At 27.8% G+C, this 24,393-nt stretch overlaps 1 protein-coding gene across 1 annotated transcript in view; it reads left to right on the forward strand.

Annotated features, from left to right (window-relative positions):
* Positions 1 to 2,317: 2,317 nt before the first annotated feature.
* The window catches only part of LOC142320830 (uncharacterized), a 214,989-nt gene continuing 192,913 nt past the window's right edge, over positions 2,318 to 24,393 (forward strand). The window contains exon 1 of the mRNA XM_075358806.1: positions 2,318 to 2,451. The gene's annotated coding sequence lies outside the window, so the exon portion shown is untranslated. The remainder of the gene's footprint in view (positions 2,452 to 24,393) is intronic.

Consider the following 24,393-nt stretch of genomic DNA (forward strand, 5'->3'; position numbering starts at 1 on the left):
CCATTATTATGTCAAAGTAAGTTTCCTACCTATTAGGATATATTTTTTTTTTAATTTGAATTCTAATAAACTTATTTTATTACCAATTTTCAAAAAGAATGTTAGACTAATATCGACTTAACTGGTTTCATATACTTTTACTTTGATAAATGCTTTGTTATTTTAGTTTTAATCATTCTTTTAATCTGTATGTTAAATTTACCTTTTCATTTTCTTTCGATTAGACGTTTTTAGATCTGGATGCAGTTCCTTTCTTCTTTTCATTTTCTTTCAGTTGTTTCTAGTACTTGTTCATTCTTTCCGAGAGTGTTTGTTTTTGTTCTGTAAATTTTCTGGAGTTGTTCTTTGGTTTTTCCTTTTTGTCTAGTTTGAAATTCTCAAATGTTTTTCAAAACTCTATTCTATCGTAATTTTTTTCAAATATTTTTACTTTTATTTATTAAAAATTTACTTTTTATTAATTAGAAAAAAATTTTCTTTCGTAGTTACATTTAATAATTTTCTACATCTAATTCATGATTATTTGATATTAAAAATGGGCATTCATTAATTTATATTACCAGTACATTTATATCTGTAAATTCTGTAGAGGCAGACAAGTTACTTGCACATACGAATTGGTTATAATAAAGTATTTGCAAAACAAAAGCTTACTACTTAAATAAATTATACGAAATTCAACAGATAAATATATATCCTCCCTGATTACATCCTACTCAGCTCGCATTACATTTATTTATTTCTCATAAATATTGCGGAAGTCTCCATATATCCCATGCAGCTTTCTGCATTCGGGGCCCGTAGTTGGCCGCGTCTCATGTTCATGACATGTGAGTTAGATACAGTCTTGTACATACTCGGGTCGACTATACCTGAGATTTGTGGTTAACTGAAACCTATCCATCGAAGAACACCGCTTTAGTATTCAAATCCGAATAAAAGCCAATCATGGTACCTTTATAGGTACCATGATTACTAGGTAATAGGTACCATGATCTGACTTCCGGAAAATTTCAACATACCTTCGCGTTTCACATCCCTCAGACCCCAAAACCACAATCAGTTCAAAAGTTTATATATATATATATATATAAGAAAGTGAAATACATACACACACATATATATATTTCACTTTCTTGTGGATATGATAACTACGGTAATTTTGCGCCAATCACTTTCAAATTGTTCGTTCAAAATAACTCGTCCGAAAATCTTGGTCGAGTTCGTTAACGGCTAAAATCGGACCATAGGTATGGAAATGAGGGGGCTTTAAAAAAATATATATATCGCTATAACTTTCCTATTAAGTAAAACACCGAATTCGTTTAAAGTTTCTACTATTCTTTGGATAAGAGACTAAAACTTATTTCAGTAAAGTTTTTTTTATATCATCAACCATTGGCCAAGGGAGTGGAAAAAATGGAGTTTTGAAGACACAAAACATCATACCTCCCTTAATAGGCACAATATCGAATCGGTTTAAAATGGCCGTTAGTCCTCTAAACATTACATAAAATTTGTGTGTGAAATAATTTTTGATATGGCAAGGGATAACCAAACTTCTGCTGGAATTGTAAGAAGATGGGCTTGTCGTATGTTAAACATGTGAAACATTTTTCACATGCAACCATTGTCGTATTGAGTAAATTTAAAGTTTTTGTTAACTTTAAGGTGGAAATCATTTTTATCCCTTACTTAGTACCGGTGAACTGTACCTCTCCCTTCCGGCGTGCCAAGGGATATTTATTATTAATACGACTAGCTGCTTTGTATACTTTATTAACTTTGTATAATTTTTAAAATTATTTTTATAATCCGTTTCTGAGAAGTACGAATTTAAATTAACGTACTTTCAATTAGGCAATATTATTTACCAAGTTCGGAATCCATCCTACGTCGGTAAAAATTAAAAGATTATAATTTAACATAAATAATTTTCGCTATAAATCGAAAATAAATATATTTATTGAATAAAAATGAATGACGGGCTTAAATAAAATTAAAAAATGAAAACACGTTTTTATATCATAAATTAATTACAACTTATGACATTATGTTACGTTACATCAATGAAAAACATAAAACACGTTTTTCCCTACGAAAAATATTACTTTAAGAAACTTAACATTTAAATTAGATATCTTGTTAAAAGAAAATTGTCATACATAAATTCTCTCAGCTGTTTATTATAAAACCATAAATAATAAAAATTAATTAAGTACAATTTAATTTTAACTGTAGAGAATTGTAAAAACAAAGACAGCAATGGGAGAGCACGTGATGAAAACGGCCATGGTCTAAAAATAGTGGAAAACTTGGCCGGTATCAACGTCCAGTTAGTAGTCTAGCACAACAGCTGTAGTAGAACGAACACAGAACAGTGTCAGCTGGTCCTAAGAAATATGCTCCCGCTTAAGAAATGATTATCTTAATGTAAAGAAAATAAATCAGGTAAGCATATCAAAAACTAATAATATGTAAACAATTTTAAAGTAAAAAAAATATATTTTTTAATATCAACACTTTTTAATAGTATAATAATTTTTAATTGTCTTTTATTTTGGAAATAATAAAATAAAAATAGTACAATTAACAAAAAAAAAAAAAAAGAATAGGATACTTATAATTGGGATAGTCCAGATATTTACTCATAATTACCAGAGAAAGAATAAATAAATTAATAATTAATTACTTCTGATTATTATTATTATTATTACTGTCGTTGAATAATAAAGAACAAAAACAATATGCACTTACAAATTGTTAAAAACTATTAAAAAATAATAATAACTTCTTTTAAGTTATACATAAATAATTCTAAAATAAATTGCACAAAATAAAAATCCTTATGGGAAAAGATAAATGATATATTTTACTCGTAAACTATTAGTACTATCAAACAATTATTTAAACAATGGAAAAATCGCTTAAATTTAAATTAAAAAACTTAGAAAATGTTTAAAATAATTTTAAACATTTTCCTCTAAATTTTCTTTGTAAAAATGTAACTTCAGCAAATAAAACCGTAAAGAATGAGTACCAAATACTACAAGTGAAGGAAATTTCAAAATTTTATAATACAAAGTTTTTGAAAATTATATATTACTCAAGTTTTGTCCATGTAAATTCTTTTAACATACTTTTAAAGTGTAAATAAACAAGACATAAATATTAAAAATTAAAAAACACGGCTGCAAAAAAAAAGACATTCTGACAAACATCCGCCGATCTCCGTGGCGGAGTGGTAGCGTCTCAGCCTTTCATCCAGAGGTCCTAGGTTCAAATCCCGGTTAAGCATGGCGTTATTCATACTCTATAAATTTCCATTCTCATAGCGGAAAGTGATAGAAGCAATGATACCCATCAAAAACATTGCTCTTTAATACACGTAAGTACTAGTATAGGATAATTAGTTTAATTATCCTATACTAGTCAGTACGACAAGAACTGACTTATACGTATACTGAATTATACTTTATACAAAAGTGTCACCCGCACGCTGTTAGCGTGCGGGTGACACTTTTGTATAAAGTATAATTTTTTTTCAAATTTATTTAAACATACATATACTCGTACACAGTGTTTCTAAAATGGTGGACTGCTATACTTTTCGGATTCTACTTGTAAAACTAAACAAAAAATATCTTTAGGAAAAATGGTAATTTCTCCTTCGTTCTTTCACAAGAAGGTGAAATATGTATATAAATGTAACTTTGGAAATTACGGTGGTTTTGGGGTCGGGGAGATGTGAAACGCGAAAATATGTCGAAATTTTCCGGAAGTCGAATCATGGTACCCATTATAATAGGTAGCTTTCTTATGAAATCTATCTAAAACTGACGAAAATGATTATGAAGTAAATATATGTTTTTCATGAAACGTTAAAATATAATGAAAAATATAAATATTTTATAGAATGTACATTGTAATGTAGAAAAACTGCGATCTAATTCATATAATTAATTTTTATTTTATCTATCTACATATTTCTCACAAATACATTTTCAAGATATATTTTTTTTCATTTCGATTAGAAATAATTCATTTATTCAAAGATTTTGTTGGGGATTATAGCTTAAGAAAAAAAAAATATATATATATATGTATTTAAATGCCTTTTTTATTTCTCACGTCACCGGCCGCAATAGGTCTACGTATAGGATCAATTTTATGCAAGTACGTTTAACACGTATCACGAAATACCACGTTTAATGGTAAATGGCTGATTTCCTCTTCTTTCAATATTCCTTAATTTTCACACTATGTTGTTCCTTCCTTTTTGCGTTCATTTTTTCTGCTATATTCTCCGGTTCCTTTCCGAAAACCATCACAAACTTAGATCTTCTTTCTTAATGAATTTCTGTTTCTTATATCTCTTGGATTTATATATGCAATCAAGAGATCTTATTTCAACCTGTGCGAACCACACAGTGTTCGTTCTGCTTCTATCGCTCTTCGAGAAAATTCTCTTCGTCAATTTTTTTCCAACCATTTCAGCCACGTACGCGTATTTATACATGTTTATAAATATATATATATATATATAAATTGTATATACAATAAAGCAGTAAACTTATTTCATTTAAGTATATTTTAAGTCACAAACATATGCTTTAAACTTTTTTCGATGGTACTTTCATCGTTAAAAAAAAATAATTATTAAAAACGAAAATAAAATTTCTATAAAACAACTGTCAAAAAACATAACTTTGTAAAAATTCGTACTCCCGATGCGATGAACAGCTAGACAATAATTAAATTTTATTAATCACATAATTCTTAGTGTAAGGAATTTTTCTTTTTAACAGGAAATCCAAACTGAATTCTAATGATGGTAAGAATTCAGGTAATTCCACTTAATATTAGAAATTTATATAAATATTATTTTAATTAAGTTAATTTGTGATTAAACTAAAAAAAATACTATTATGGAGTTACTAGGCCAATAACCTCACTAAAGAAAAGGTTTATACATAATTAACACAAAATAATAATAATAAATCGAATTTATATACAGTAATAAAAACGTACAAAATACCTATCTGGATAGGTATGTATATATATATATATATCCAACATAAACATTTAATTTAGGTATTTAATTATTAATAATAATTAAATAATTATTTAATAATAATTATTAATAAATGAATAAATTTAAATTTAAAAAAAAGTCGGAATGAAGTCGGATTCGAACCTATGTGTCCCGTATAACATCCAAATATTTCATAAATTAAATTTTTATTTGCCTATAACTCTGGAACCAATGAAAACAAGTACCACTTGTGACATATTGTTAAAAGGCTCTCAATGAGGGCTTATTACTGCAGTTAAGAAAAAGTCCAAAATCCAAACTTTTAAGATTTTGGGTTTTTTGGATACTTTTGACCCAGTCGTTGTAATCAAAAGGGGAGGTGCGCAACTAGATGTTACAGCAGTCCTAAATAAAAAATGTCAACATTCTACGGCTAATTGTTTTTGAGTTATGTCAGACAGATACGTACGTACGTACCGTCGTCATGCAAAAATCAGTCAAAATGGATTCAGGGATGGTCAAAATGGATATTTAGGTTGAAATCTGAAAACCGACATTTTTCGCGAAAACAATAATTCCTTTACTTCGTACAATGAAGTAAAAAGTAAATACTATTCATTCTATTAGTAAATAAGGAATATATTATATTAGAAAATTACGTGCAACCTTAAGCATACAAATAATAAAACGTTTAAAAACTATATTAAGTGAATATTTGCGACTACTTTGAAAAATGAATAATATGAGATTATCTGATATGGCAGATAGCTTTAGTTAATATAAACTTATATACGAGAAACCTATGAATGTGTATATTAAAAAAAATCGGTATATATATATATATATATATATATATATATATATTTATTTAATAAAAAAATCCATGTAGGAATTATGGAAAAATATTCCATGTAGATAAATGCCCTTTATTTCTTCATTTTCTACCAACCATTATGTTTTTCCTCAAAAAATTGCATATCTTTCAGAACAGGTTGAGGTATTGTAATGAAATTTGGTGTACTTATACCCAACAATTTCTAGAAAATAAATAAATTTGAAAATTCAAAAATGGTTTTCATTGAAATTATTTAAACTCTACTAGCTCCATAAATATTAAATTTATCCAATTATGTTTTATTATATATAATATTAAGTCTTTATTGTGAACTCAAAAATTAATCTGACAATTTTGTCTATTTTTACATCCTTCACTAATCGAATAAAAAAAAAAACAATAATTCCTACTGTTGGTAATAATAAAACAAGTTAATTGGCAAACAGACGGAAACCGAAGTGAGATAGGACGTATTAATAGTGCAAATAAACTTCCTTTTTTTGACGTTTCGGATAAAAAGAGTGAAATCTTGAGTGAAATAGAATTATTCCAAAAACATGTGTGTGTTACTTTTATCAGCATAATGGGCTCTCTCAATTACATCTAACAGTTCATACCTTTAAATGATAATAACAATCGATATACTGAACATCAATATACTCAGGGAAAGCTACTCTGACTAGTGTCTCTTGTGCCTCAATTGTTTAAGGATAAAAAGTATTTAATAACTTCTTATCTGACATAAAACTACCTTCTCTAGCTTAGTAATATATAATAATATTGATTTTAAAATTTATAAGTATAGAAGTAACGCATTGAAATGATACATTTTTAATTTACATATATAGATATGAATTTGTAAAACACCAAATTAATTATTTTGACGGTGGTTTCTTAAGTTGGCAATATTATAAGAACGGTATAAATATTAAAATTTTAAACCTGTCATTACTTATGTATGCCAAGTATTAATACTTGGCATGTAACCAAGCCATAATGAAAGACAGGTTACAAAGTTTTGACAATTTTACTTAAAAAATATATATGTTTGAATTTATTTTGAATGATACCAAAGTTTCAGAAATAATAACTATTATTAAAAACACTTATAAAATTGTAAACTATTATTTCTGAAACTTTGGTATCATTCAAAATAAATTCAAACGTGTATTCTATAGATAAAGATATATGTTTAGCTTTACTGGTATGCAAGTATTATAAATTTATTAAATTAACAAAAAAAAGGTATTTAAATTTATATATATATATATATATATATATATATATGTATATGTTAGGACGACTCTTCTATCAATGCTGATTTTTAATGTACTCGTACGTTAATTTGTTCTTGGTCGTGATTTAAATAAAACGACAATAGAATTTTATAGAATTTCTAATCGGTAGTAACCCAGCTTGATCATTATTCTCGCTTAAATATTTTATTTAAAAATATATATATATCAATAAAATTTAATTTATATAAATTTTTTACAGATATTAATAAAACAATATTTGATAAGTCGACATTTTTTAGAACTTATTTTAACTGTTTACATCATAAAAGTACATATAAAAGCGACTTTCTGCTCTCGTTATAATGTCAACATATCAATAGAAAAAGTAAATATTCGTAAAATATTTATTATTACATCAGTATAAGAAAAAATCTACATGAATTCTGACAACGAATTTCAAATTACATATCAATAAAATAATTGTTGAAATTTTATTTGGCTATTAAATTTTATCTCAGCATTATAATAAATTTCACCCTCGTAAGTTTAAGTAGGTCATACACCATTATTTGTGTATAATTAACCTCAAGTATATATGCAGTTTATTTCAACCAAAAATGATAATAATGTAATACTAAAAGTGTTATGTCTATTATTGAGTACTGTTGTTTAAAATGGCATGTTTGCTTCAAAGTCAGGCAGATATTTACCTAAGTATATTATAAACAAAGATAATACACAAGAGTCACTTAATATAAATATAAATATATAGGTCAAATTTCTGTAAATTTAAAGAACTGAGAGTAAAGAATTGAGAGTAAATGCTAAATTTCAAAACAAATTGAAAAAAATATATAAAAATTACAATATTAATTAAATATTTTGAAATAAAAATAAATTTTTCTCATAAATAATAAAATCATTTTTTATTTATTTATTTATTTTTTTTAAATATGGAAAATGTAAAACACTGATTAAATTATTTAGATTTTTTTTTTTTAATATTTTATTTAAAGACCTGAAGCCAGCTTGGAAATAATTAGGTCTTACTCATGCTATATTTAATTTCAGTAATTCAAAGGAAAAAACAATTAAAATAAAATTGTCGTTCGAAGTACCTTAGATATATTTCACTACGTAGGAAATAACTAGGATGTTAAAGAAAATCTACTATAAATATTCTTTTATTTAATTAAGCTAGAGAAGGTAGATAATGGAATACTAAATAATTTTTATCTGTAAACAGTTGAGGCACAAGATACACTAGTCTCAACTAGCTTTCCCTGAAAATATTGATGTTCATTACATACTTATCAACTGTTGGTATCATTTCAAGTATGAACTGTTAGATGCAATTCAGTGGGCCCATTATGCTTATAAAAAATAACATATTTGGAAAAATAAGAAGACATCAGAAAAGATTCCATTCCTCAATATTACTAGTAAGTCTTGGATATGATAGTTTTATTCGTAATTCTTACTGAAAGAGTCACCTCTTTGTCGTTGTCCTTAACCTTTACCTACAAACTGCCCCATATACACGAGTCTCAATCCAAAATTCCATCAAAATCGGTTTATCTAGTTAAAAGTTTTTAAGGTTCAAACACGTCAACATTCGTACATTACCGCCCTCGACTTTTTTATTCTTTGGGGTCCTTAGGTCATGAAACGTCGATAAATGCAAAAAAAAAGGCATGCCCCATTCTTTAACTGATTACCATTCTTTTCTTCTTGTAACATAGCTCTAGAGCTGTGATGTCAGAAAAGTAAAAAAAGTGTTAACGATAAAAAGTTGAAACTTTAATAAAGAATTAATTATACCAGTAGAAAAAGTAAATAACTATTCAAATTTCATTACGATAAGCCATTGATTGATGAGAAAAAAGATATAAAAGTCAGGAAATATTAATCATATTATAGGCAATTCGCCTCTCATAACTTAACAAAAATGTTGTATAAGAAAATAGAAATTGTAGTAAAAAAGTAATGTAGAAATTAATAACAGAATTTAACCATATATATATATATATATATATATATATATATATATATAGAGAGAGAGAGAGAGAGAGAGAGAGAGAAAGAGAGAGAGCATATGTAATCACAGCAGATTAATGGAAAGGAAACGAGATACGTTCAATTTCATAGATACGTAGATAAATGCTGCAGTATTATATAATTGAATTAACTAATAAATCTATGAAGAAATGATTTTCTTAACACAAATTACAGCTGTTAAACTGGAAGTACAAATTTTATCTACTTACGTTTCATTACTTATTAATTTTTTTTTTTTTTTAATAATAATAAAGTTACAATTAACAAGTCTTTTCGTTTGGTGAATTTTGTATACAAATAAATCTTTTTTGACTGCTTTATTTCGTAAATATATTAAAATAATATAGAATATGTTTTACTCATATCATTGTACTATAAAGTATTAATTTAATGCAATAAATTAACTTTACAACACAGTTTCTAATGTTTATACTATAATAATTTGTGTACTTCCACACCAAGTGTTGTGAAAGTTTCAGTGTATCTCAAGACGTTAGGGTAAGTACTTAAATACAATTATATTAATGCACATAGTTGTTGTAAATACGTTTATATATGTTTACACGTTACGTATATTAAAATATTATAAACAGTTAGGAAAAAAGAGAAGTGGAGCCTCCTCGTTCTGAAAAAAATTTATCTCGACAAAATTAATTCAAAATTATAAATGTTTTCATTATTTGTTATATTAAATGCAATCGTTTTTGGGTAATTTACGGACAATAGATTAATAATAAAGAAAAAAAACCAACAAAGGGCTGAATAACATTTCCACCTTTACCCTTAATAGATTTTTATTTTAAATTTGCCTCAGAGTTTTAAATATGAAAGACTTAATTGTGCGATATTTTAAGTAACATGCAAAAACAGATCAAATGCTCATTAAAAAAATTTGGAGCCGATTTAATCCAATAATGAAACGATGTTTTTACCTTACGAATTATGCATATTAAAAGTGTAATTGATAAAGAAATCGAAATTTTTAGTAAAAAAGATTTTGCGTTCCTGACCCCTCCCCTTGACCAAATTACGTTTTTATCAAAAAGATTTTATAAAGAGTTAGAATTTATAAAAATAAAATTATTTATAAAAATTAAAAAAAATAATAATAATAAATAAATAATAATTTAAAAAAAAATATTTATAATAACTTATAAAAATATTAAGATGTTAGAATTTATAAAAAAAACATTTAAATTTGTTTAAATTCTTAATACAGATAACAAGGGATACACTTTTTTTTAAAGACGGTTTTATGTCTTCTATTAATACTAAATACAGTTGGAAAAATTTGATATTATAAATACGAGTCCCATTCAGTACCCTCGTTTTTTATGCTTAAAAGTTAATATTAATCTAGTGATGTCCCCTTGCTCGATGTTGCCGAAAATGATTGTATATATAAAATCAATAATAGTAATAATACCGGGATTATTAGTAATAATTAATAAAAATAAAAAAAAGTCTAAACTAAAATAAATATAAATAAAAAAAATAATAATCTTTAAGGTCTTATCATCCCACTTCAACAACTAAGCTAAAAACTTAAACATAAATTTAAAACATATATATCTAAATTAAAGTATATATCTTGTCAAACCATTCATTTCAGATCTCTATTAAAAGATTAATTATTTTGCTACCTTTGCACGGTCAAATTACTGCGACTATGAAATTAAAAAAAAACAAAAAAAACGCTGAATCCCAGGAGCCAGCGTGGAAAAAGAAACAGGGCCAATAAACAGGGTTAATACGCATGTTTAAAAAAAAAATTTTTAAAACTGTAATAGACAAAATTTTGAAAATTTAAAAAAAAATTGTAATAATTTAATGTATTTATACGAAAGAGAAAAAATAAAAAGTATTGAAATAAAATCAATCTTTCTTAACCTAAAGAAGTAAAAATACATTTAATTTCGACCTAAGTATAACGAAAAAATGTTCATACTTAAACCAAATAATTAATTTAATTGAAGCTTAAAAAGAAGCTATTCAGTGTTAATGAAAAAAAAGGATAAATAGCCAGTTAAGATCTTTTAAAGAATTAATTTATTAAAGGTTTTTTTTTAATTAATCAATATTACTTGATCAGACTTAGGTTTCTTTAATTTTTAAATACTCCTTACATATTTATACTTTGTAATTATCGTTTAAATGTTGGAGGTTTAATGTATTTAATAGAATTTTTAAATTTAAATATCTTCGGCTTCGGTCGGATGCATTCGGATATTTACAGTAAAATCGGCTCCTTTCGTACGCATTCGGCTGCTGACGATTCAGCGGCTCCACACGTCACTCAGCTCCTTTCGGATGCACTCGACTCCTGACGACATCACTCGGCTACTTTCGGATATACTCGGCTCTTGACGAAGCAGCGGCTCCAGCAACATTATTTAAGCAAGTCCATCGTCATTCTTGTCGTCATTCATTACTCAAATCTTCAGTCGTCACTCTAGTTCAGTACCAGTTACATCCAGTCGCTCACAAATGGCAATCGCATTATTCTTGTACAATCACATTCAGAAACAGTTTCAGTTACAATAAACATTTAATAATATCAAAATAATTCATTTAATATTTCAAGTATATTAAAAATTCAATTTATACAAAAAAAAAGTATTTTCAAATATAATTAAGAATTGATAACATCAACTTATGACTTTAATTAATTAAGAATCATCGCCGAACTTCATCTGTTCATATATTACATTACTCGAGAAGTAAATTACGGATATATAATTCGTAACGTCATCACAATGCTCTGATTTTCTGCCCCTCTTAGAATTTTGTTGTTACTGGTAACTCGTTATATGAGTGCAGTGGTGGTGGTGTAATTGAAAATTATTCAGTTGATGATAGTCGGATATTATAAAAAAATTGTAATTCGTTTAAATATGTGTAATGTTTCTCATATAATGAATATGAATATTATGATTCTAATCATTGAAATAATTTTTCCTATTGATGGAATTGATCTGTTAAGTAGGTACCTGGGTAGTACAGTCCTAGTTTATTTTATTTTTGTTCTTTTTTTTATTTATGTTTATTCCTTTGGATGTTGCACCTTTGTTTGAATGTAAGGTGTTAGGATATATTTTGTTTCGCAGGGGGTTCAAATAAGGTTGTTTTTATTGGTTTACTTCAGCCTTTTATTATTGTTTTTGGATTTTTTATTTTAATATTTTGAATTTGGATTTAAAAATATTTTTTTTGAATTTACTACTATTATGTACATATCGCCCGTCACTCTCATAAATTGATATAGGTCGAAACAAGTAGATGTACTGGAGAGAATCTAAAAACAGACTATAAAAAGTTGAATTTGATTTGTTTTTTTTTTTTAAGAGAAACGTTTTTTGTCTTTTCTTTTTTTATATGAATTAAAAAAAATTTGATATGGGCACCACATGACTTCCTTGTACGCCTATTAAATTGCATATACACTTTTTTTTTTAATGAAAAGTACATAAAATTTTATTTTATTAATAACTTATGATATTTTTAATTTTTTTTTATTATTGAATTATTATTTACCGGAAAAATTATTTACAATCAGAGGTTAAATTATTAAAAAATCAATAAATTTAAATAAAAAAATAAAAATAAAAAAAGGAGATGAGTCTGATTCGATCAGATGTGCCGTTCACTTGTGAGATCCAAATATTTCATTAATTAACAGTTTCTTTGGCTGTCTGTAGAAACCAATGAAAATAAGTACCACTCGTATATATCTCGTATATATCGTATATATCGATATATCTTTGAAAAGCTCTCTAATGGTTATTACTGCAGTAAAGAAAAAATCCAAAATCCCAAAAACTAAAATCAATTAAAAAATTGTTCATTCGATTGCAATCAAAAAGGGAGGTGGTGCATGATGTTACAAAGTCCTAAATCCAAAATTTCAAAATCCTACGGCTAATCGTTTTTTGAGTTTTACGAGATACATACGTACGTGCAGACGTCACGCCGAAACTTGGCAAAATGGATTCAGGGATGGTCAAAATGGATATTTCCGTTGAAATCTGAAAACCGAAATTTTTCGCGTTCGCAATACTTCCTTTACTTCGTACAAGTAAGTAAAAAAAGTATTGGTTTGACTTTATTATTTGGTGAATAAAGCCTTTTGCGTTTTTAATCCTTTAATTTTATGTATTGGTTTTTTTCGATTTATCTGTGCCAAATTCAATCTCTCTGGCCAACGGGTTTCCGGGATATCAGGGAAGAACTATTTTAATTTTGTCTAAAATTTAACGGCACATATATCCTATACATAGATATTTTTTGAGCGATTTGCGAAGTATTTATATTTAACCACTCCAAAAAATTAATCAAAAAGCAGACCAAGTAATGTTTATGTAAATATACATCTTCCGGATACTTCTATTTTTTTTTTATTATTTTTTTTTTACCAAGATGGTCTTTAAAAAGTCGAAATTTTCAAAAACCCAACATTTTGGCCGATTGCTATACTTTCCCTTTATAACTGAATAGCTGCAGTATTAACAGAGCTGTACCCAGAAAAGTAACATCGAGTTAATAGACTTCAAAGAAACGTAAGCATTCCTTAAAAAGGTATTTCATTTAAATTAACGAATTTTTTTTAAATTATATTAATTCTTCCTGGAAACAAAATAAGTTACAAATAATTTTCTTTTGCGGCAATTAATTCGATTTGGTAGCGTAAATCAATAAATAGCGTATGGCTCAATTCCTTTCTCTACAAATTTGAACACATTACTAAGTTGTTTTACCGGGATTAGAATTTTATGTATTTATTAATTACTTATGTATCTAAAAAAATTACAAAAAAGATTCAAAAACCCTTGAAAACCAAAACACTTTTATGCAATTATGATTACTCATTCAAAGTAATCTCTGCTAATCCAGAACAAACCATCGCACTAAAATACGCGTTTATACCTCTCACTTACTTTCACTTTATTTGTGTTAAGCCTATTCGTATTTTCAAATATGTTGTACATATTTCTTTGTAAAATGTTTTAGCAAAGCTATTTCTAACCTTAAATACACGTTTGCTTAGTATATTACCTTATTTTAATGCTGCATTTGAATACAATAGTATTTTGCATCATATTTACAGGCTAAAATGCTGTGAAATGTAGACGAAACTGCCTTACCCAGTGTACGATTAGCTGTATCCCTCATTCTTTCCTCACTTACATATAACATATTTGTATTTCAATTATGTGAAAAACACATTATAAATCTTTTATAAAAAACATATATAATTTTGACAAAACTTTCGAAATTAGAATATTAAAGACGAGATTTAACTTTAGCGAAGTTTAATTAAAACAATTTAACGAAGATGGATGTAAGCCTCTTTTGAGAAACAAGATAACACCAAAACGTGGCGAAGTAAGTGGGTTGTTATGTAAATTATTCTAATAACTAATTATTCCTAATTTAATATCTTTAAATTTGTAAATCAAAATAGTTACATTAAAAACAAAAATTAATAAGATTTAATTTATTAATGATAACATTATAATAGTCATATATTTCCAATTTTAAACAAATTGATGTGGACACGACATGACTTCCTTGTACGCCTATTAAATTACATACACACATTTTAAAAAGTACATAAAATTCTATTTCATTAATAACTTCTGATATTTTTATTATTATTGAATTATTATTTATTGTAATTTTTTTTTACAGTCGGAGGTTAATAATTATTAATAAATTGATATATTTAAATTTAAAAAAAAGTGGAAATGAAGTAGGATTCGAACCAGTTTGCCTTCCCCTTGTAAGATCCAAATATTTCATTAATTAAAATTTTGTTAGGCTAAAATTCTGGAACTAATGAAAATAAGTACCACTTACGATATATCGTTGAAAAGCTTTCAATGATGGCTTATTACTGCAGTTAAGAAAAAGTTCAAAATCCATATTTTTTTTGGATTTTGAGCTTTTTTAGACATATTACTGTAGTTAAGAAAAAGTTCAAAATCCAGATTTTTGGATTTTGGGCTTTTTTGGACACTTTTGGTTTAGTCGATTGCATTCAAAAGGAGAGGTGCACAACTAGATGTTACAACAGTCGTTAATCCAAAATTTCAACATCCTACGGCTAACCGTTTTTGAGTTATGCGAGATACATACGTATACACATACACACGTCACGCCGAAACTAGTCAAAAATGAATTCAGGGATGGTTAAAATGGATATTTTCGTTGGAATATGAAAAGAGAAATTTTTCGGGATCACAATAATTCCTTTACTTCGTACAAGGAAGTAAAAACACGCAAAAAATTTATGACTAGACAGAAATAGTAAAGGAAAGGCACCTTAGACTAAGGTTAGGCTACATTAGTTTCGAATTAAAAATGCAATATTATTAACGTATTATTATTTCATGGTAGTATTATTTACTATTACCTAAATAATTAAATCTTCATCGAAATGCGGAAGTAATACGATACCAATCAAATTAAACATATGTTTAAACAAAATGTACAAAAGAGAGAGTAATTTGTCTCCTAGTGTATGACGTGTAACAAGGTGCATGAGCAACTTGCAACATATGATAATGTAGCATTGCACCAGTTACAATGTGGCTGGTGATTTGTTGCTATAATTAGAGCCAATAATATTATAAATGATCTGCATTCCAACAAAATCAACCGTTGAATTTCTAATAATACCAGAATAATAAGTATAAAAAACTGAATAAAAATAAAAATGTTTACATAATTCGTTTTACATTTAAATTATATTTGATAAAATATAATTCAATTAATGCAAGTGGTTCAATTTAAAAGAAATAATAAATTAGGCTATGATTTTATAATAAATAAAAATATTTATTTTTAAATTAAAAACTATATCAATGACAACAAATGATTATTTGTCGGTAAATGTAATACTCTAATTTCATATAAGTGTTACTTCTAACATCTTTTAATAATATCTTTACAATAATAAATTACTAGTAGGGGGCTGCGTTTCCTGGCCACTTCGCGGCCAGCATTTTTCTTAAAATGTAATAATAAAGGGAGAACCAGTATTCGCTTTTATCTCGACTCAACAGTTGAGGAAAAATTTTGGACGAGGCCTCATTAGGTGTCACCTAATAAAACATTCTCTCCGAATGTTTAATGATTTGGCCCGTCCCAGTAGATCAATTAGGTCTCGTTTTATTGAGAATTTTGTATTTTAACATTTTTCTTACTTTTTTATAATATAGGTGGGATGGATAATTATTCGATCTTTTCAATATTTAATTTAAACAACAAACGGCAACAAATAACAAAAATTTAATAAAATTCTAAATAAACTTTACAAAGGATAAAATACAAATATTAAAAAGTATATCGTTAACGTAAAACTCTAACAAGAAAAAGGTGGTGTATAAAATTACACTACACTCATTAACATTAATATCGGCGGATTGCGCGCGCAGTACACAGTCTCCGCCATAGGATCTCAGTTCAAACACACATATGCTCTCTCACACAAGGCCGTTTAAAACGATAAGCGATGTTTTGCTCACTGTATACGTTTTGCAGAGTTAATAGCGTACACGTACACTGCACGCTCACGAGGAGTAAGAGAGTCGGGTCATAGTGGGGATGAAAAGACAAGTAGATTCTACCGACAGCCGATGGGGAAAACCGCCAATATAAATGGTAATAAGTGTAGTACAAAAATGACATAATTCGTACTAAAAATTACTTGTTAAAGTATTTGACCTATATTAAATAAGATTATTTCTTTTAACAAGCGGCTAACTTTATATATAACATTTATTTTTATTTTGCAAAATTTCAAAGAATCAAGATCTGTTTTAATAATAAATAAGTACTACAATACACGGATAAAAGAAAACAAACGTCAAAAAACTTCCATATGATGAAAACTAAATTAATGTATAAATATAAATGATTAAAATAATAAAATAAAGAAGATAAAATATGAGAAAAAGTGTCATTTATCTTTGATCTTTTATTTATATCATTACTAAACGTCACATACGAATGTCCATGATCTTTTCTCAAACTTATTCATGCTTGATAAATAAATTCTTAAAAATATTTACTATAAAAACTATTTCCACTGTCAAAATTTAAAAATAATTTTAAAAATGTACAAGTTTGTTTTATACACAAGTATAAATCAGGAGTTTTATTATTAAATATTTTATATAACATGATTGTCAAGTAATCACTGAATATAAATACATACATAACTTCTACCGACCTCCTTGGAGTAGCAATACGTCATTACCTCATCCACTAGATTCTATATTTCAATCATCGGCATTTTTCACACAAAAAAACGAACCCCATATGTTATAAAATCACTGTAAACTTGATCCTATAATGAAGTTCTTAGGTAAAAAAAGGCAGTAAACATTTATTTAAGATACTAAAGAAAACTAATAATCTTTATAGTTTTATTTTTACCTTTAAAAAATTAACAAATAACTAAAAAAAAAAAAATAATAAATAAAATAGAAAGAAAAATTAATGTATCAAGGCTGGCGATTTGTGCGTTCCGAATAAGCTCAATCGAAAGCATATTACGTCAACTACTTGAGTACCGTAGAAAAATAATAACATTAAATTATGCCATATCGACAATAAAAACACCATTTAACACAGTTAATGACATCATATAATCCACATATTTCTCATTTCAATACAAAAATGCGAAGAAATCGCCTAAACCATTCAAAGAGAGAGCAATAAAATACCTCAAAGATCACAACATCACCAATCACATCATAATGAAATGAGAATTTGTTAAAACACGTTCTTAGTTTCAATCAGTACTAGAGATAAAGGACAATACGGGCATTTCTAAGAATGACTACGGATTACAAAATCATACTCATAGAATACTAGTTCACAATTACGCAGATTATCTATATATATATATAATATAATGTATACATTATATACATACATAGATAAGTCGAAATCCAAAAAAAAGGCACAAGGTGCACTGTGATTATGCCAAAAATTCAAAAACAGATCATTTATTCAAAGTCCCAGATGACGTTTCTATCTTCGAACAGCAAGGGTTTTGCTATTTTGTAAGCATTAAAACACATCGACAACTCTGATATAGGAAAGTAATAATCATCACAGATTCCTATAGTGTAATAACAGCCACAGAAAATAAATTCATGGACACCATAATTAAAATAAAAAAAAATCGAGCCAACATATAACCTAACCAAAGCCAAAAGACCTTCTACAGACATCAAACTAAACCGGATACCATCCCACTTAGGCATTAAATTGAATGAAGAACTTGGTTTGAATCTCACGAATTCAATTAAACATTTTGTCGATTCTTAAAGAAGCGATAAAACTACGCAAAAATTAATCATTAGCAAAAATGGCAACAGATTAAACCTCAAAAACTCCCTCAAATAAGAAAAAAGTATTTTTGAAGAAAATCCTGCATTCGTATCATCCTGCAAATAAAATCAAATCGTACGATGAAAAAATCAAAATACTAATAATATAAAATATTTAAATGTCAACTAAACATTTAATTTTATTAAAAATTCCTCCAACACTACTATTTCCGCATTATAAACTACTCTCAATCCGTTTATATAATAATCTCTTCCTTTATTTCTTTACATTCTTTAAAATTTCTTATGTTTCGTCCATCATGTTTTATATAATGTTTCTTCTCAATTTTTATATGCTAAATAGTATAAATAATTATAAAGGTCACAAAATAAAATAATGTAGTTTTAGGATTCATTTAATTATACCGTTATCTTCTTACAAAAGGGAAGTCGATTAATATATTCTATGAACATAATTTTTTTAAAAATCTCACTATGTAAATACAAACTCCGGCCCATTGTCAGTTACCATCTCCACTGATATTCCATATTTGCTAAACCAAGTACGTAACCGCGGTATTGTTGTGGTCAATGCGGTGGATCACAAGCACTCCACCTCCGGCCGTTTAGACAGGGCATCGATCCCCACCGACCGCATTGCTCCATCAAACCGGCACTGCTCTACTGTCATCCTATATTATCAAGTACATTCCACGGATATAACTACTCTTCTATATTTTCTCGCTTCTCCTGACAATTTAACTATCTATTATTTAAATTAAATAAATATTTTTCAGTTTTATTAAAAATATCTCACATCCTACGGTAACTATCATTATTTTTTTAAGAATTATTTACCACTTGAGCTTACACTTGGCCGTAGAAATATAATATGAAAATTTTTATTTTATAATAATATCATGTCTGATCGGGAATCGAACTTAGAAACTTTTGGATTAAATCAATTAATTTACATTTAAATTCTACGTTAACTCCAATAAATTATGCGCGAATTTACAAATTTCTAAACTCACTGAATTTTGCACAGGCAATTTAACACAGATTATTCAGACTATTTCGTTTTGTTAGGCAAACAAAAGAAATTTTTACATTTAATTTTACATATCGTCTAACATCAAAATAGAAAATTATATGTTTCTGAATAAACTAAAAAATTATACTATATTTTATCAATCATGATCAGTTAAAATTTGCTTTTATGTAAAAAGGTGGTTGATTTTCTGCCGGACAAGGTAATTGAGTTTATTAAATTGGCATATATGTTTATTCCGTCACATGTAACAATTATCTATTTATTTGTTATTCTGCAGATTTATTTAATGTTTGCTATAAAATGTCTTCAGTCATTTGACTGGTTTGATGCAGCTCGCCAAGATTTCCTATCTAGAGCTAGTCGTTTCATTTCAGTATACCCCCTACATCCTACAACTCTAACAATTTGTTTTAAATATTCCAAACGTTGCCTACCTAAACAATTTTTTCCTTCTACCTGTCCTTCCAATATTAAAGCGACTATTCCAGGATGCCTTAATATGTGGCCTACAAGACTGTGTCTTCGTTTAGCAATATTTTTCCAAATGCAACACCTCTTTATTTGTCACTTTATCCACCCGTCTGATTTTTAACATTCTCCTATAGGACAACATTTCAAAAGCTTCTAATCCTTTCCTCTCAGGTACTCCGATCGTCCAAGTTTCACATCCATATAAAGCGACGCTCCAAATATACACTTTCAAAAATCTTTTTCTGACATTTAAGTTAATTTTTCATGTAAACAAATTATATTTCTGATTGAAGACTCGTTTCGCCTGTGTTATTCGGCATTTTATATCACTCCTGCTTCGTCCATCTTTAACAATTCTACTTCCCAAATAACAAAATTCTTCACCACCATAAATAATCTTCTCTCCTCCTATTTTCACATTCAGTGGTCCATCTTTGTTATTTCTACTACATTTCATTACTTTCGTTTTGTTCTTGTTTATTTTTGTGCTGTAGTTCTTGCGTATGACTTCATCCGTGCCGTTCATTGTTTCTTCTAAATCCTTTTTACTCTCGGCTAAAATTACTATATCATCAGCAAATCGTAGCATCTTTAACTTTTAACCTTGTACTGTTTACACCGAATCTAAATTGTTCTTTAACATCATTAACTGCTAGTTCCATGTAAAGATTAAAAAGTAATGGGGATAGGGAACATCCTTGTCGGACTCCCTTTCTTATGTTCTTCAATTATTACTGTTGCTGTTTGGTTCCTGTAAATGTTAGCAATCGTTCTTCTATCTCTGTATTTGAACCATAATTTTTTTTTTTAATGCTGAACATTTTATTCCAGTCTACGTTATCGAATGCCTTTTCTAGTTAAATTAGGAAGGTATTATTGCTTTCTCTTTTCCTAAGAGATCAGACAACGCCGTATATTTAAACTATAATATTTAAATTTTTAACGTAATACTAGTAATGTGCTAATAATATATTTACCTATTTATATAATAGTAGCCTAACATTAACAATAAAAAAATGTTATTAAAAGGTAATTATATGTAATGCTATAAAATGTAAAACTACTAAACATTGTAAAAAAATGAAATAAACGTGATTTTTTTTTTAATATCCAGTTTACGAATCAAGTACAAGACTGTTAAAAAATGTTCTATTTCTTTCTTTTCCATTTAACTTTTTTAATTAAATAAATAAATAATAATAATAATCAGGCTGAAATGTCATTCAAACAAAGGTAATTGAAAATGCTATCTCAAATAATAGAAGTTTTAGTTCAATACAACCATTCAATATCCTGTAATCTACTAAATATCTTTTCACATGAAAAGAAAGACAAAAAGAACCGCTAAAAGTATGGGTAGCTTTCAGAGAAAAGTTAAAGAATAAAAGAAATAGCCTACTTACAGAACAAAAAAAAAAAACCGGATGAAGTAACTCCGACGACATCGCATAGCGAGAAGGATGAGTATGAAAAAGAAGAAGAAGTAAAATATAACAAGAAAAAGTAAGTAAGAAATAAAAAAAGAAGAAACATGAAAGAGCAAAAAGTAGATAGAGATAATAACATCACTTGACAAGAAAACGCTTTCCACTATTATAAGTGGCATTAGGAACGCTAAGTTACATTCAGCCGCTGAATTACATTTACCGATTGCTGAATAATATTGGATTACAAAAGTTTTCATGAGTTTTCTTAAATAACTTTATATCTCTTACAATTATAAACGTTATCATACTACAGTAGCTTTAAAACTGCGGGTTATTACAATGTATTTTAATCTAATAAAGTAAAATTTAACTTATTTCTCTATATTTTATGCTTACACTTAAACTGTATAAATAATACTACTTAAATTCAATGAATACATTCGGTCAGGTTTAATGGTAGTCGCAAATAAGAAGGGCTTGCGCGCGCGCGCGCGTGCACACACAGAAAGAGAGAGAAACTTGATAAAAGGATAAAACAAAGAGAAAATATTCAGAAAGCAACACAGTAATATGTATTAATTATATTATTTTTATTCCTATGATGAAACAATCCTATGATGAATTTTCCATAAAAATCATAAGTTGCACTTGAAACAATTTAAATTGCGACAATGTTAATTGGTTCACATTTAAATTACATAATAAAAGAGAATGCAAGATGTAGGTAATTATGTTAACTTATGTAGGTAACATCGGTTACCTACATAAGTTAACATAATTACCTACCGGTAAGCAGCGGTAGGTATAATGCATGATTACCTACCGGTAAACATGAATTATGTTTTCATAAATTTAATAAAATTTTACATTTTTTGATGAATTATTTCCTTAATGTTTGTTTAGCGTTAAAAAAATGGTATAATGGATTGTTTTTTACTACTCAATTAAAATGTATTATCTATTTTTGTAATTGATTTTTATTTAATTTGCCTCGAAATAATAAATAATATGTATTTATTAGCCACTGAATAAATATAGAGAAAGTTTTATACTTTTTGTCAAACATTTGATCAGATCATACTGTTTGGAGTTATTATTGTTCTATATATGAATTATTATTATTACTATTATTGCATCGTTATACTTAAGATTACATCTGCGTACGCAATCAAATAATTCTCAGAAATTTTTAACTGAAAAGTAGTCCGCTGATAATATAGGTTATGAAATCATATACACAAAAAAATTAATAAACAAGTAGTTACTATAGAAATTTAGTTAAAATTATTATCAAAAACCTTTAGCCCAAGAATAACAGGCAGAAAAAGAAAACAATCTTTATCTTATTATTATTTATTAATCTTTATTTTATTTTAATAATCTTTATGCGACTACTAAATCATAAGTTTTGATAAAAGAAGTTTTAGTGGAGTAATTTTGTCTAATAAATACATTCATTCAACGAAGTACCCTTAACCTTTACAAGTACATTAAGATAATTAATTCAACAGACACTGTCTTAATCGATTCCTTTGATGGCTCTACAAATACATATTACACGTTATTAATTTGACCTTAAGGGCTAAACTTCATAGATAATTAATTAAAACATTAAATCTTGTTCGATGTAATTATGTAACTTCTACCCGATAAATCGCGCAACGGGAATAAAAACATAACATAAAAGATTTATGGAAATTATAAATCAAAATAGTTTTTGACTACCTACAAGGTGTCTTGAATAACTTTACGTAATATATAAAGATATACTCACTTTTTTATTCTTTTTTTTAGCCTCCGAGACCACGGTTAGATATTGCTTCAGAGGATGAGATGAAATGGAAATCTTTGTTGCAAGTGAAATTGCCATTCCTAACCGGGATTCGAATCCGGGAATTCCGGATGAAAGGCGGAGACGCTAACATCCGCACCACGGAAGCCATAAAAAATATACACCACTTGTAAAATTTGAACAGTCCAAAACCAAAATCAGTAAATATTTTTTATATAATATATAAATGAGAATATTTGTGGCCGTTCTCTCCGCTAGCAACACGCGGGAACCCAACCCCACTAATTGTTTGCAAATTGTCAGAATACATTCGTGTTATCCCAGGAAAGGTTTTAAGCCAAAAATCGAGGCCCTAGCTCCCTTGGGGGTGAACTAGTGAATCTTTCCTCTTGGATGATGATACAGTTTTTGATTTCGTATTTCGACGTAAAAATAGTAGACCATGCGTTTTATAACGTATCCGATTTTCATATATGTACCTTCACCCCTTCCCGATATATAGGGTATTCTAACGTAATGGAAAGGGAGACAAAAAGGGATATGATGTTTGTCTACAGCAAGAGTGTAATCGAACACCGATGGATACCGGTGTTCTTTGGTGGTTAGGTTTCAATTAACTACACATCTCAGATTTGGTTGCCTGAGACTGTACAAGACTACACTTCATTTACATTCAGACATGTCATCCTCATTCATCCTCGGAAGTTATACCTTACGGTGGTTTCGGAGGCTAAAATAGAAAGAGGAGCGTGTCAGAGCTTCTATGTTAAGAACGAGGGAAAAATTGGAGGAAGAGAGTTTATCAGGCTTCAATTGTTATTTATAAGTATTACTCTCACTAGCCAGTATTATTCGATTAGTATTATTTATCAATATTATTCGATCTTTGGCTTAAAACTTTTCCTGGGATAACACGAATGTATTCTGACAATTTGCAAACAATTAGTGGGGTTGGGTTCCCGCGTGATGCTGTTGCAAACGGATATAACCGCTACGAACCTTCGCTTTAGATATTAGATAAACAAATATTTATTGATTTTTGTTTTGGACTGTTCAAATTTTACAAGTAGATATATTTTTGCCGGCCTCCGTGGTACGAATTTTAGTGATTCGGCTTTTCATCTGAAGGCCCCGGAACGGGA

The sequence above is a fragment of the Lycorma delicatula genome, chromosome 3 (assembly GCF_047948215.1).
Source record: "Lycorma delicatula isolate Av1 chromosome 3, ASM4794821v1, whole genome shotgun sequence".
Lineage (NCBI taxonomy): Eukaryota > Metazoa > Arthropoda > Insecta > Hemiptera > Fulgoridae > Lycorma > Lycorma delicatula.